Below are 13954 nucleotides of genomic sequence, written 5' to 3'. Positions count from 1 at the left end.
TTCGGTACCTCTTGCTCATGCAGTGGGTTGCACTGATGTCTGAATCTGGCATTTACATAAAGCTCCCACAACTGAAGAAAAAGGAACTTTTGTTCTTACTGAGCAAGAGGGGGGGATGCAAAAAAAACCCCTGCTAGACCAGACAGCGTAGACTTTCATATTAGAACACGTTTAGAATCAGAACAATTAGTTCATTTATGCATTTATGACATACATATCTAAGAATTTCCAATAAAGGTCGTTCTTAAAATGCTCCCTGGTGGCCTTTTAACCAGTATACTGCTAAATGGTCCTGTGATGCCTCGAGGCAATGCATTACTTTTTGATACACAGGAAATAAAGTGGTTAATGCCCTGAAATAGAAGATGAAATAATTTTTATGACCCAAGTTGACCTATGAGGGACTTGAACTTGGGTGTTCTGTTTACATCTGAAAAGAAGACGTTTTAGTGGTAGTGGTATAAGACGAGGGTAAACGCTGCTGCCAGAATCACTCTACTCTTTCCTAAATCTGTCTCCGCATCTCCCCTCCTGAAATCCCTCTCCTGGCTTCCGATCAAATCCCGCATCTCACACTCAATTCTCCTTCTCACTTTTAAAGCTTTACATTCTTCTGCCCCTCCTTACATCTCAGCCCTAATTTCTCGCTATGCACCATCCCGACTCTTGCGTTCTTCTCAAGGATGTCTTCTTTCTACCCCCTTTGTATCTAAAGCTCTCTCCCGCCTTAAACCTTTCTCACTTTCTGCCCCGCACCTCTGGAATGCCCTTCCCCTCAATACCCGACTAGCCCCCTCGCTATCCACCTTTAAGACCCACCTTAAGACACATCTGCTTAAAGAAGCATATGAATAGCACTGTGGATATTCTGAACACATGATACATAAGCTTGGCCCCCTGCAGACGCAATTAGTAGAATTCCCTCCTGCTGTCTCTGTACGTTCTCCCTACCTACCAATTAGATTGTAAGCTCCTTGGAGCAGGGACTCCTCTTCCTTAATATTACTTTTATGTCTGAAGCAGTTATTCCCATGACCTGTTATTTATATTATTTGTTATTTATATGATATGTATTACTACTGTGAAGCGCTATGTACATTTATGGCGCTATATAAATAAAGACATATAATACAATATGCTGTGCTGCAGTGCGGTCCCACTTCCAAGTCGTACAAAGCCAAACCTTTCACCAGTAGTGTTACTGAGAGCTGCATAATTGCACCGGGGCTATGATGTAGGTGCAACAAAGCATGCAAAAGAAAAACCTCTCAATGCATGTTTATCCTTTCTCTTCCTATGAATTGGACTTGTTATACGACCCTCTTTCCCCTCTAATTTTTCCTCTCCTGTTTATGTTGACATACATGACTTAATAGTGGCAGTCAGACAGTCCTTCTCTATAGCTGTTTTAGAAAGTATGATGTAACCCCCTGTGTCTGCTATCAGCACACGACATGGCCCCTTTAAGAATTACATTCCACTGGACCATGTGACTGCTTAGCCAGTGTAGTGACAGTTGGTGACAGTTGTTGATAGTTGGAAAGGATAGTTGGAAAGGGAGCTGAGGGAGTGAGGGTGTACAGGCCCATCCTGCACAGAGAGTTCATGCAGGACCCCTAAGAGAGAGGAAACTGCAGAGAGAGAGAGTTGCCCCACTGGACCAGTGCATGCAGCAGAGACCAGGACCTGACAGTGCAGAGGGAAGCAAGCAGACATAGGCTACTACAGAGAGAGATTAAGGAGTCCAGCTGTGCAGGATTTACACCAGGTTGGAGTGGGTGAGCTAACCCACAAAGGATATAAACTGTATTTATATTGCCATCACAGTTTGATCTTTGTGAAGCACCAGGCCTGCAACACACATAGTTTATGAGCTCCAACGATTGTGCTAGCACACCAGGATCTACAGGCCAGTACCCCATGATTGGGAGGCCGGACAGAGATAAAAGTTATTTGTTTGCACAGTGTTCGCACTGTTGGTATAGTTTTAAGTATATATGTGTATGGAATGATTCTGAGATTAAGAGTCACCGTACTGATTGATATGAGATATGTAACAACACAAATGTAGCTATATGAGTATATAAAGCTTGTTATAATTCATTACCACTGTGTTGTCTAGTCTCTACAGACTCACACAACATATACCACACACTATAAGAATTAAACAGTAACCCATAGGACTCAGGCTCCCACCTCAGTGATAGGCCATATAATCTGAGGTAAAATAAAGAGGGGTTACAATGGGGTTGTCTGTAACACTACCCCTGGATAATGCTGTGTGCTACTCGAGTGATACTGTGGTAATATGCTGGGTACAGCCCATTAAAATAAGCTTATCAATAAACCGTACCGAAGCAAATGAACATTTCATGACATGCACCTAATGTCAGTATTGAAAGTTTTGCTATCTATCTTTTTCATTAGGAATTTTTTCTCTAATCCCTACATTTGTTCATAGACAGATACGATGGTAATCATTAAGCTTTCACCCACAGGCAGAATCACGGTTTAGATCCTGACCAGGTGTAAAGGCCATCTCGAAGTATGAGTTGGGACTATCTTTAGATACTAGACAGCACTGCATTTGAACCCTTAGGACGCGTCCATAGAGGATCCGACGTCGCTCGTGCCAAATACAAACAACTGGAGGCTTATGTGCATGTCCATAGATTCGCTGTGAGTGCCGAAGCGTGGCGAGACAAACTTGTTTGCATTTGCCACGCGAACCGGGTCACGTGCACGGTTCAGCCAATGAGGGCGAACCGCTCACATGACATGTCCCTGGCATCCCTGACATGACATGTCCCTGGCAACCCTGCAGGCCACGGATCTCTTAAAGTAAAGGCACGTGACATCACGCGCTTTGTCGCGAGCATGCGCGCGCCTACTATGGATGAGGCCTTAGAACTGAATGCCTGCCGAGAGGTCCTACTTAATTGGTATACAGTATTTATGTTTTGGATGATATAAATTTTCTTTATGTGATTATGTTACCCTAATCACAGATTTCATTTTCTGTTTCGGAAATTCAAGCAAGAAAATGCTAGGCAGTATCTGTTATGTTTGTGTAAACCATTTAGATAGCTGTGGGATTAGAGGTATTTACAGACTGTGGTATCATTCAGTATGTGGAATAGAGCCTCACTGAGCTTATGTTGCTGCTCAACAATACATATTGTTTTGGCATTTTGTACTTGCGGTGCAACTTTTCCTTTATTCAATAACTTGATGAGCCCTCCCAGTCCCTTCCCCCAAGAACCTAGGGGTCGTGCATAGCTTAACTGCATCTACATTTGATTTCACATTTTTTTTGTCGTTTCTGTTAAATAAAAAAAATATATACAAATTTGGCTGCTGTTCCCAATAGAAAGTCACAATGTCATCTCCCAATGAGACCTTGTGACTTTCTGTTGGCTGCCAGATTGAGCCTAACCCCGCTGCCATTGTGTCCACCGGACAAGTGTTCCCAGGAGTGGGAGACCGCAAATAATCTCCAATTAATAGTTTTATTTTAAAAGCGGATGGAGAGAACTATCAATAAAAATATTTAGTACTTTATGTAAAAAATGTACATCATAAAAATGACATGCGTAGAGCCACTGAGTCAGCTGGTTCTGTGACACATGACGCCCGATGCCGTGATGACGGACCTCTGACGGCAGCCTCCCCCACGAGGATGCTGCGATCGGTGATTCAGCTGCAGTTGCGCCTGCCTTGACAGGACTCTCTTCCTACCTGATACCCTGGGTATTTGCTGCCTCCCATCTCCCATCTCCCAGAACTGATTATAACTTGTAACATGTAAGTTTTTATGATGTACATTTTTTACATAAAGTACCAAATATTTTTATTGATAGTTCTCTCCTTGCACTTTCAAATGTCAAATCTCATTTTCCCCAGGACAATGCAGCTACAAGAGCTGTGAAATGGAATCTTTACTAATGCAGTGTTTTCTTTAGAATGGTGTGGGAGAGGTTCCATTTTAAGTAGCTGGATATATACAGTAGCTTTGTTTGGTAATATTTCAATGCAGTGCACCCTGCAGGATAGAAACTGAACGACTAATGCATGAGTGGTTTGAATTGCCTTCAGCAGATCTACCTGCACAGCTAAAGCTGCGCTGACCCAAAGTTGCAGAGTAATTAGCGCTACATCTGTTTAATGGCATGTGAGGCTTGGATTGGTTTGCTATTTGCAGGCTCAAACACCCAGCAGGGACAGAATAAATGTATAGTGCCTGTCTTTGTAACATGAAGCAACAGCACTGAGTCATAAGTGATCGAGCAATGTTAGCTGTGTATATATGAACAGGAAAAAAACTGTGTTCAGTATTGGGACATCTTAAATTACACATCATGCAGCTGTCAGTTCTAAATCATACTAAATTGTTTTTACTGTGGACTCGGTAGTTAAAACAGTGGAAAATATACTGTAAAAAAAAAATGTTGCCACGGTTGTTATGGTCATTTTCACCCATATTTTGACTGATTATGCCATAATTTAGCAACATAAGGATGTCATCGTTGAGGAATGATTTGAGTTAACTGTGACCTAATCACGCATTACTGCATACCGTGTCCAAATTACAGTCCTGAAGGGATGGCACTGTTATGACTTTTCAGTCATTAGTTGACTTATTTTTTTGTACTATAAGTGAAGGAATAAGTGAGCTTTAGTATATGTTTTTTTTTAAATATCTGCCAAAGCAAGCATGTTTATTCTTTTGCATATTTTTTTTTATCATCACGGCTTATCAGATATCTGCTAAATTAAAAGCAGCAGACTACGCTGCTCGCTATTTGTTTGGTTTAAAAGATCTCGTCTTGACCTTTCCAATGTCGGGTTTCATTGTTAAATTCTGATGCTTCGTTCAGGAGATAGAAGCGATTGAAATGTTAAGTGCCCGGGAGGTTATAATGGAGCTCTGCCCAGAGTCCAGTGCAGTTCAATGGTACCATGATAACCTCAGAAGATAATATATCAATTATTATTTGTAAGAGCAGGACATGCTCAGAGGGCAAGATACGAACAATATATATACGTTCAACTCCTATATGGTGGGGTTGTTGCTTTAAATAACTATATTGTACCAAAAACAACTATCCATGATGAAGACTTTTTGTTATTGGTGTAAACTTGAATATTATTGTAGAAATGCACTTAGGAACTGTGCATTCAAATGAACAATTTATTTAAAGTAATAGCGTTGTTTTGAACCTCTCTAGGGAAATACATTTTAAGGTTATGGGACAGAATCAAAATGCTGTGTTATTGTGAAATGATTTCAAAGGATAAGACCGCATTCTGGTGTCATGATGGCTTCTCTTCAGTGTGATGTCAATGTGATTATTTTGTCATGCCTATCGGTTGACATCCTTTGTCTGAACTTGTCATTTGTGAGATCAGGCTTAAATCTTGCAGTTTTGGTGAATGTTTGTAGGGATATTTAAGCAGTCATTTTTGAGAATTAATTGGCTGATAAATGGTAGTTGGACTCCCAAAACTTGCACTGTGTGTGCATCTTTAGAAAAATTAAAAGAATGGATTTTCATTTGAATTGATTTTGTAACGTTGGGCTGAAAAATTGTGTTATGCGTAGAAGAGCTTTGTATGAAGCATTATGACTACCTTCTTGTAGTTTCATATTTGTTGGTTTATATAATCAACTGCATCATAGCGGTTGGATGATCTTCCCAGCGTATCCCAATGTACATGTGTAGCGTTAGAGTTAAGGCTGCAATTGATTCTATACGCTTGATCTGTCCTTGGGTGTGTGAAGTGCTTAGTCTAAATCATGTTCCCACAAATGGAGCAGTTGCTTGAGCAAACATTCTGTGGTGGTAAATCTGTATGTGTATCGTCGGAGTCCTCATTTGGAAGGGTTATCTGATCTAATTCAAAATGTTAATACATTTTGGCTCTATTTTCCATTTTCTTTAGATATCAAAGGGGTTGTTTCTCTTTTTTTATACAGCATAGGTTGACCCCAAAATGGAATCAGTTTGTGGGATTTCCCAATGCTTGTGTATAATCTTGGTAAGTGCTGTACTTGCTGAATTGGTAACTACAAACCTACAAACTTATCCTACGTTTGTGACATGGGTTCTCATTTTGTGCTATTGTCAAGCTCTCACTATTCTATCTCCAAAAGCACCTTTTCATATCTTGCTTTGCCTTTTTGCATAATGTCTATCCCCAGTGCGGTATACTCTCAAAAATTGTGGAAATAATCTGCCCTCTAATATGGTATTCTCTGAATGTTGATGTGAAAAGGAAACTTATCAAAAGTAGTGGCGCTCTAAATAAATCAAATAGCTAAAAATGGTGATATAAAAGTGATTAAATAATCAAAAAGGTGATACTTATACAAACACATAAACAGGTGCTGCTATAACCCGGTGAGGATTGCTCTGTCAGTCCTCGTGGTGAGTAGTAGGGATGATTCTCCGGGAAGCGCAGGAATATGTGGAAGTAAAAAATATATTGATAGTGCAATATTGTATGTGGTAAATTCGGAGTAAATTGGCTGATCTAATATAGATGTACTCACAAGTGTGAGAGGGTTAAAGTCACGTAAAGGTATCTTTCAATAGTATGGATATCACACGGTGGTCAGGAAATCAGTCTTAGCCCCATATAGACTCCAAGAGACCTTAAAGAAGAAGACTGGACATAGTGCAGACTGTATACAAGGAATTTATAATAGGTAAGTGGAAAGTATTACACTCACATGATTTCAAAAGTTTAAAAGCATTTCGATCACACGCAGTGGATCTCAGCAGCCGAATAGATGGTGTCTCTAGTTCCCCTCCTTCTGTGGCGTGCGTGTCACGGGTTGCGGTGCAGTTGGAACGCAACCCGTGACACGCACGCCACAGAAGGAGGGGAACTAGAGACACCATCTATTCGGCTGCTGAGATCCACTGCGTGTGATCGAAATGCTTTTAAACTTTTGAAATCATGTGAGTGTAATACTTTCCACTTACCTATTATAAATTCCTTGTATACAGTCTGCACTATGTCCAGTCTTCTTCTTTAAGGTCTCTTGGAGTCTATATGGGGCTAAGACTGATTTCCTGACCACCGTGTGATATCCATACTATTGAAAGATACCTTTACGTGACTTTAACCCTCTCACACTTGTGAGTACATCTATATTAGATCAGCCAATTTACTCCGAATTTACCACATACAATATTGCACTATCAATATATTTTTTACTTCCACATATTCCTGCGCTTCCCGGAGAATCATCCCTACTGAATGTTGATGTACAATTACTATCTAATACTGAGTCATTCTCCAGTGTGAAATTAAACAAACAAAAAAGGTATGGTGAAGTAGCTCCAGCTGGCTGAATATCTGACCGTTATTTCAAGGGTGTTTAAATCTACAGTCCGACGTACAAATCAGTCGTCAATGTACCGTAACCATAACCAAATGTGCTGTGTATAAGGGGTGTTGTGTATAAGGGGTGTTGTGTATAAGGGGTGTTGTGTATAAGGGGTGTTGTGTATAAGGGGTGTTGTGTATAAGGGGTATAGTTACCTGTTCTCGTATTCTCCCATGAAATAGTCTAACAGTGAGCTATATTGCTTCCCATTGCTGTTCCCTTCTTTTGTACATAAAAAGAACTTTCAAAACAAAACAGTTGTTTTTTTTGTTTTTTTTAAAGAAACCAAAAGTAAAATTCCGAGGGAAGATGACCTTTTATAGGATGTTTGTAAGGCCGTGACTATTACTTCAATCCTTGTCTGATAGGAAATATACATATAGACCTCGAAAAATGCAAGATAGCATTGTCAGGAATATTAATGAGATTACAAATAAGGAATATAAAAATGCTGTGTCCTGTACATACGACTTCATGTACTTTTATTTGTTTTTAAAGAGGATAATCTAAATTGGTCTGAAAAAGTTATGTGATTGCAGAGAATATTGAGACGACCAGGATTTATATAATAGCATGTTCTTGTATAGAGCTGCTAGTTTTACGTAGCGCTTTACAGAGACATTTTGCAGGCACAGTCCCTGCCCTGTGGAGCTTACAATCCATGTTTTTTTGAGCCTGAGGCACAGAGAGATAAAGTGATTTGCCCAAGGTCACAAGAAGCAAACACCGGGAATTGAACCAGGTTCCCCTGCATCAAACTCAGTGCCAGTCAGTGTCCTTACTCACTGAGCTGTTCCTTCTCCTTAAATAAATGTATAGTACAGGTCTCTGGATGTTCAGTAGTAAGGAAATGTAATTCCTGTTCCATAATCCAACCAGTAGGTAAACCTAGCTGCAAGATGAAATTCTTTTCCTTTTGTATTTATTAGTGGGGTCATGGTTCCCCAATATTTGCAATATTTATGTTTTATAATGTGTAACTTGTATAACGACAATTGTTCCCAATTTATCAGTGGACATAATAATGATATCCCTGCCATTGCGTCGATTTTGCAAAGCTTCAAATTTGGCCCCAGTGTCGTTCAATTTAAGCCATTTATGTTTTGTTCCAGTGAATCTCTGGTTCTTTATAAAAACGTGGCGCAATAGTTGCAACAATGAGATAACCCTCTAATACAGTTTTACGTTTTATGACCATGCATCCTTTTAGATGCCCTCACAACTGGAGATGGGCGAAACTGTCAAAATCCACTTCGTGGAATTTCCCAACCTTTCCATTCAAAATCCGTTCCGCAGTGTAAAATCCGTTGACGGATTGTTCCAGTTTCAATCCGCGCAGATTAATCCAAAGCGCCATTGGAATCCGCTGGTGGATCTTAAGAAACCAATCCCCGGATTCAATAATCCGTTAACAATCCATGGATTGGATTCTTCAAATCCATCAGCGAATTGGGTTGTTGGTGGAAAAAAAAATAAAAAAAATAATGAAAAGATTAATCACCCTTTTTGAGACTGAATCGCGGAAATCCGCAGACCAAAGGAACCGGACGATCCAAATCAGCAGAAAAAATTAATCCATCTCTACGCCCCTATTTTGTTCTAATTACGGACATATGACCTCAAGAAGTGAACGATTGATGTCTTACCAATGATTTTTGTAGGAGAATTAACACATTCCCTTTTAAAGCATTGTAGCACTGTGTTTCTAAAAAATAAATAAAGGCATATTATCTGGAAATCATTGTTTTAAAATGGTGAGACTTTCTTCCTCCCACCCCCCCCCCCCCTCTACCAGAGCATTCCAGAATAAAATTGTGCTATGTCTTTTGATAAAGTGCTTGATTCATTTTCGTTAGTGACTCCTGTGATTTGTTTGTACAAATCCTAGTCCTCGTCAGCACTCTTCTGAGCGCTGGATGATTAGAAACTTTCAGTAGTGCCAGTAACGAATATGAGCTCTTCACCTGTTAAAGTCGATATACACCTGGCATGTTGGTGCAATAAAGCCCTGTTCTTGCGCGATCTGTCTATGCGTATGCAATCACACTTCCGTTGTTACCGCACTCATACACATCACGATGAGTGAGTTGATTGCAGAACGGTGGTTGCTGCAGAACTGCTTTCATTGTTGTACAGTGTGGAAGATATAGTGTAGTATAAACATGAGGCAGGAGGAACCAGTGTCGGTTTCATGGTAATGCGGCGGCCTTCCAGTTATTATATGTAAGAGACAGGTCACTGCTGTGTCCCTGGATAACCGGTGTCTAGGGGTGATTTTGAGGCATTTTTTTTTTACATACCTAACCACAAACTGACAGGTGATGACTGCTATTTCCTATCCTGTCCTACATGCTTTTTGCACACCAGTATGCATTGTGTTTTACCTTTTGGCATCAGCCACCATCTTCTTTCATACTACAGGCCATAGATTCGATTGTTTATTTCCAGTTTTAAATTACCATTCTGACTTTGATGTATACTGTACATCTACCTCCAAAATGGCCTGTTTCAATGATTGAAGCATGTGTATATGTGTCATGAACATAAATGTTTCAATGTTTCAAAGGCTTCACTTTTGATCGACGTCTGTAATGGGAAGTGGTTATATGGAGCTGTAAGAGAGTTACTGTATTTTCTGCACACGTGAGCTAACTTAAAGCACATCAGGTTAAACAATCATTAGTTGTAAACGTTGTATTCGTTGTATCTAAACAATGATGTAAATGGTAGAGGGGAGTTGTGAGGGTTAATTCAGTCATTATTTCATGACTTTTTCTATCAAAGGAGAAAGTGTTGTAAAAATGACATGCTATGACATTTGCATATCTGTGATCAATATGCATTCAATATACTATGAAGTATCTTTCCCCAAGCTGGAGAATATTTTAGCCCCATTCATTTGAATGGAGCCAAGGTCACCCCCAACTTAGGGAAGATGTGTTTACAGCGTACAGGATGGAATGTTTTATATTGTTTTCTGCAGTAACATCCACTGAGGGTCAGACATACGCTAAACCCACAGATCATGTTGATTAAAGTATGTAACAAGATTAAGAAATGTAATACGGTTTCTGAATATACACCTGTATTTTGGAGCCACTTTAACATTTTAGGGTGTGCGTGTTTGCGCATGCGTGCGCATGTGTGTTTTATAGAGCACATGCAATTGTTGCAGCTGAATGTAAATTTAACATTGTGTTTCACAATCATCAAAAAGTTGCCAATACACTCATTATTCTAACACTTGATGCTGCATTAAAACCCCAAATGTCTTAATGAGCAGGTTACGGAATTATACATTTTAATGTAGCATTGACATTTGGGGTGTATTGTGGTATTTGCATGTGTAGTTACAACCCTACTACTACTGTACCTCTCCTGGAAATATTATGAAGTGTAAAAGTATGGGGACTCTTGTTACGTTTAGTTGCAAAAAGCCTGGTTTGTTATTACTTATTAATGTTTAAAAGTGTCTCTGCCTGTTGGTACAGTCTCCCTTTTTCTTATGAATGTATGCTGGTGTCAGCAGATTTTTTAAAATAAACCGTGATTCCAAAATAATGTCACTTTTAACACAGCAGGCTAATGAAATGTGTATAGTGGCTCATTAAATAAATAATACTGTGAGCAAGATGAGGCAGCATAACATGATGTGCCATTAGCAGTCTTCTGAGGAAAGAAAGCGCGCATCTGGCAGAGCAACATGTTGTGCTTCAATATCCGCGATAGTTTTCTAAAGATTTTGCGGGTAAGGAAAAAAGTCGGTGTTAAAAGCGCCCATTGTTGCATGTATTTCTGTGTATTGTCACACACACAATGGGCAATAACACTTACAGTAGAGGCAACGTTTATTCTAACATTTGCCGTAAACTAGCCGGGTTACATTCTGGGTATGTGCTGGGTATGTGCTGGGTATGTTCTGGGCTAGTTTGAGGCACATTTAAGGCATTTCTGCATTGACTAACGACCCATAGGATTAACACAGCAGGGACTGCCAGGGACCCCCGCTGTTAATCTGATAGGCCATTAATCAATGCAGAAATGCTGGGGCTAGTTTAAGGAAAGTTTAAGGCATGTATTCAGAATGTACCTGGGTGTTTCCTGGGTTTTTTGGGGAATTGCCACTGGTTTTTGTTCGAATAAGAGTTGCCTCTACTGTAGACATCATTGTTTCCTTTTTTTTTTTTTTAAATAATCACCTTTAAAGCAAAAGTCCAAGCTGGAGGTTTTATGTTTTCTTTTCCCTTTAATATGCGCATCAATATAATCCACACAATGATAAGTAATTAGCGAAGTTGTCGATCGGCGAAGATTTGGCTCGGGTTCACTAAATGGCTGTCAGTGAGGCAGAAGAGGACCAAAGAGGCAAAGTTCTGTGGTGAAGGTCATGTGACCAGTCACTAGGTACAATTGGTGCACTGATAGAGAGAAGGCAGGTCTCAAAAAGGGGTGTGCCATAGCCTGTTCAAGAGTATGGGGATGTGACTTTGTAAATGGTTACTATAGAAAGAAAAAAAAAATGCTTGTTACATTATAATCCATTAAAAATGTGATTCACAGTGGTAAAAAAAAAAAAAAAAAAAAAAAATGATACAAGTATTTTCTCAAAGTACAGAGCTGATTTATTAAAAGTAAAAAATAAAACACACATGTAAGATATTGCCTGGTCTGCAGCCTTAAAAGAGCAATCCAAGACGGCAAGTTTTTTTTTTTAAAGGTTTTTTTTAAATATAGAATTGAAGCAGAACGTCCTGAACCCCGGTATTTTCAGATCCGGAGATACTTACCTCTGAAGTAGGGGCCGGTAGCTGCTCTGGCTCAGTCAGCAGGGCTTTCACGTTTAAAGGTCCCGCGTCACATGGGCCAATAAGAAGCCGCACCGATGACGTCACGGCTTCCTGTGGGCCCGCAGGACTGAGATCTCTTAACCGAGGACATATTGTGAACGCTGGTAGCCTAGGAGAGTTGCTACCGGCAGCTAATTCGCAGGTAAGTATCTCGGGAAGCATTCGGGGTCCCCAGAGCAGAAATTAATGGGATTCAGCTCTGAAGAACCTCTGCTTCAATTATATAATAATAATAAATAAAAAAAATAAAATATATATATATTAATTGGCAAAAAAATCTGCTGCCTTGGATTGCCTCTTTAAAGTAATATATGAACTTGCTTTGTTTCCATAAGCCCGTATGTGTTTCATTGCCACTGTCACGTTGGCGCTAGAAGGGATTGCACTTTGACAGACCTTTGTTCTTTCTGTTGTTGAAAGAAAGCGTTCTGAGAACTACAGACCATATTTACTAAGCATCCTCCTGCTATAAATCACTGCTCTTTAGGACACCTTGCAGCCCGTTCAAGTTATTGGGCTGTAAGATGTGCTAAGGCAGAAGTCCGCTGCGCAAACACAGCGCTGTTTTCTATACACGTTAGTTGCAGACTTTAATATAAAGAATGTTACTCAGACTATTCCGTAATGAAATAGTGACATAGCGTCATAATGAGCAAAACCTTTGCGACACTTACAAACACGAGATGGATTGTAAAAGGTGTGATGTATTGTAGCTGCCCATGTTTTGAACCATCACAAGAACCATGAGCGCATTGCTTTGCAGACATACCCTCTCTGGTAACAAAATGGTTTCATCTTGTGGTTATGTTAAAGTGCGAAGGAGGGAAAGCATTTGCTGAAGTTAGGAGCAGATTTAACTTCTACGTGGATGTTAATACACCCAAACGATTGAACGTTGGAGGATTTTAGGCCTTAAAATGTCATGTTTCCCTGTGATATCCTGACCCTGTGAGACGCGTATGCTTGATATGAGTAATCACCTTTTTTATGCTCCGATTTTCTACTCGTAGTAATTATGGGTGAATAATCTGAGACACACAGGATTACATGCTTGGTCCTACGTAATAAGCATTGCAAACATTTTTTTGTATTGGAGCACGTGAAACACTACTTCAATTACTCTTGTGCATCTATGTACTAAGCTGACCTTTCTCCATCTGCGCCAGCTGCATCAAAAACGGTTCGTTTTTTCCCCCATTTGCTTCTGGTGCATAGATGGAGTATGCTTGTCGTACAGATGTACAAAAATGAATGTGTTTTATTGCATAGGTTAACAAAATTGATTCTTTACAGTATGGCTATTATAAAAATTATTTTACTAATACTAGTTTATAAAAAAAAATACATATAATTCTGTTTTCATTTTAATTCTGTCAGTTGGGAACTTAACACGAGGGAGGCGTAATAAAAAGAAAACATGCAAACATCAAATTATGCATAACTTTAATACACAAGCCGCACATTTTTTTGAAGGTCCGCCTTAGTTTTTAGCACTACAATTTTGCTGCATGCTTTTCAAAAATAAAGAAATCTTGGTACAGATATTACCAGACTTTCTGTCGGCAACAGTGGAGCTGCGCGGGGTCTGAATGGGACTATTACTCAGCATTATAATCCTTCAGAGCCGCCGTCAAGTAAGTGTAGCACTGCTCCCCCCTCTGGGAGACCTTGCTAAAGCTACAGGTGTTAAGGTGCTAAATACCCGTGGGGG

At 39.8% G+C, this 13954-nt stretch overlaps 1 protein-coding gene across 4 annotated transcripts in view; it reads left to right on the top strand.

The window, feature by feature from the left end:
- The window catches only part of BACH2 (BACH transcriptional regulator 2), a 308499-nt gene that overhangs the window by 208185 nt on the left and 86360 nt on the right, over positions 1 to 13954 (top strand). The window contains exon 1 of one of the 4 annotated variants that reach the window (XM_075597465.1): positions 1410 to 1778. The exons of the other annotated variants lie outside the window; for them this stretch is intronic. The gene's annotated coding sequence lies outside the window, so the exon portion shown is untranslated. Of the gene's footprint in view, positions 1 to 1409; positions 1779 to 13954 lie in introns of those variants that run through there. 4 annotated transcript variants of the gene reach the window in all.

Source organism: Ascaphus truei, chromosome 4 (assembly GCF_040206685.1).
Source record: "Ascaphus truei isolate aAscTru1 chromosome 4, aAscTru1.hap1, whole genome shotgun sequence".
NCBI lineage: Eukaryota > Metazoa > Chordata > Amphibia > Anura > Ascaphidae > Ascaphus > Ascaphus truei.
Note: the sequence above shows the minus strand (reverse complement) of the source record. Positions and strands in the feature narration are given on the sequence as shown.